The following is a 2,772-nucleotide window of genomic DNA, read 5'->3' on the forward strand; positions in this document are numbered from 1 at the left end:
CCTTTTCTCTTTTTTTTTCTTTTCCTCTGCCTGTGTTCTGTTTTCTGTTTTCTTTTTTATTTGTTTATTTTCTTTTCTGATTTATTTCATTTAAAAGTATTTAGGTGTTTTATAAAAATGTGTTTTCTCCACCATAATTACTAGTGTAATATTTGGCACCCACTGAACATTTTTGTTTGAGTTTTTGAAAACTTTTATTTTTCACTTTAATTATATTTGAAGTTTGAACTAGGAGTTTGAAAAGGAAGGTGATTCAAATGTGATCAAGCCCTGTTTAGCAACATGATTAGCTTAATCACAGGGAGTTACTGTAGCATGATTCCCAGGGTGTTACACGCAATGTCTTGTCAGTTTCGAGCTGGTGTTCCCACCATCCTTCTTCAATATCATGACACACGTCCTAGTTCATCTAGTCGACGAGATTGTCATTCTGGGCCCTGTATTTCTACACAATATGTTCCCCTTTGAGAGGTTCATGGGAGTCCTACAGAAATATGTCCGTAACCGTGCTAGGCCAGAAGGAAGCATCTCCATGGGCCATCAAACAGAGGATGTCATTGGGTTTTGTGTTGATTTCATTCCTGACCTTAAGAAGATAGATCTCCCTCAATCGCGGTATGAGGGGAGACTGAGTGGAAAAGGCACGCTAGGAGGGGACTCAATAATATGTAGGGACGAGCATTCTTGGTCTCAAGCACACTACACAGTTCTACAGAATTCTACCTTGGTGACCCCGTATGTCAATGAACACAAGAACATTCTGCGCTCCAAACACCCGGACCAGTGTGACGACTAGATTACATGTGAACACATCAGGAGTTTCGGCAGTTGGTTGTAAACACGTCTTAGGGGTGACAACACTGTTTCTGATGAGCTGTACTCATTGGCGAGGGAACCATCTTCGACTGTAATGACTTACAAAGGGTACGAGATAAATGGGAATACATTTTACACGACCGCCCAAGATCAAAAGAGCACCAACCAAAACAGTGGTGTCCGCTTTGATGCAGCAACCAAGAGGGGAAAGGACACATATTATGGTTACATAGTGGACATATGGGAACTTGACTATGGACATGATTTTAAGGTCCCTTTGTTTAAGTGCAAATGGGTCAATATGTTAGGAGGCGGGGTACAGGTAGACCCACAGTACGGAATGACAACAGTGGATCTGAACAATCTGTGGTACACAGACGAACCATTCATCCTAGCCAATGATGTGGCGCAGGTTTTCTATGTGAAGGACATGTCTACCAAACCGAGAAAAAGAAAAGATAAGGAAGCGGATACATCATACGATGAGCCAAAGCGCCACATAGTTCTTTCAGGAAAAAGGGACATCGTGGGATTGGAGGGCAAGACAGACATGTCATAAGATTATGAGAAGTTTCATGAAATTCCTCCCTTGAAAGTCAACGCTGACCCAAGCACCCTGTTAAACGATGAAGATTATCCATGGTTACGGCGCAATAAGCAAAGGACACAAGGGAAGAAAAAGTGAAGACTTTCTATCCACAACTATTATGATGATGCCTTTGATCTAGAATATCACTGTAGTTACATGTGAACAAATGAAATCCGTTTGTAACATATGAGTTTTCGTCCGAAACCCTGATACTTCCAAAGAGATTGTCTATTTTGTACATGAAGTTCATCCAGTTTTTATCGTAACCCTCTCAACTTTTTAGCACATGCTATGTGGGTGAAATGATGATACCATGCCAACTTTCAACCTTTTCAGAGTTCATTTGTAATGCTTTTCAATTTAAGGGTCATTTAGCTGAAAGAATGAACTAATAGCAAAAAGAATGAACTAAAAGTAATCAATTAAAATATTCTGTTATGATCAACTAAAACAAAACTATACTATCTTTCAATAGCAAAAAGAATCAACTAAAAAGCTTTTATAAAACTCCAATAGCAAAAGGAATCAACTCAAAAAACTTTTATACTCTAGTATTATTGAAACAAAAATTATATAAAATTTATGCAACCAAAATTATCAAAGTATTTTCCGTTCAAAACATTAAAAGCAAAAAGAATTTTCAGAAAGAAGTTTTTTTGTTAGAAACTTTAATAGCAAAAAGAATTATCATAAAGAATTTTTTGGTAGAAACTAAAATAACAAAACTATTTTTGAATATAATGATAAAACACAGTAGTATTAAATAGGAGGAAAAAGAATCACTCAAAAATCTATTTTTATAATAAAGTTATTCAAAAACTAGTGATTCACACAAATTTCAAAAAATTCAAATTGGAAAACAAATGGCACTAACAGAAAGTTTAAATTTTTTATTACCTTAAAGCAAAAAGAATTACATGAAAAACTAATAAGTATTTTGCTGTAAGTAGAAACAAAATAAAATAAATAAAGAAAAAAGGAAACAATTTTTTTTTTAAAAAGTGCCACCTACTGGGCCACCACGGCCTGGATACGACTAGAAACCTAACCATGGGCCAGAATTCATGCCCGCAGCAGGCCCAGTAGGCCCACAGGCACAGCGGGACACAAATTAGGCCCGAAAGGCTGCAGTTGAGAGGAGCTCGAGAGGGTGGGCGCAACAGCGCTTATAAACCACCCTCGAGCTCTCTCAACTAGCGAGGTGGGACTAAACTTTGGCCGCGACGCGGGCAACACAGGGCCTTTTGTCCCGGTTGGTACCAACCGGGACCAATGCCACCCCTTTAGTCCCGGTTGGTGCCACGAACCGGGACCAAAGGCCCCTGCTTCGCGCCCTTTGGGCTGCCGAAAAGAGACCTTTGGTCCCG

This window comes from Triticum aestivum, chromosome 4D, assembly GCF_018294505.1.
Source record: "Triticum aestivum cultivar Chinese Spring chromosome 4D, IWGSC CS RefSeq v2.1, whole genome shotgun sequence".
NCBI lineage: Eukaryota > Viridiplantae > Streptophyta > Magnoliopsida > Poales > Poaceae > Triticum > Triticum aestivum.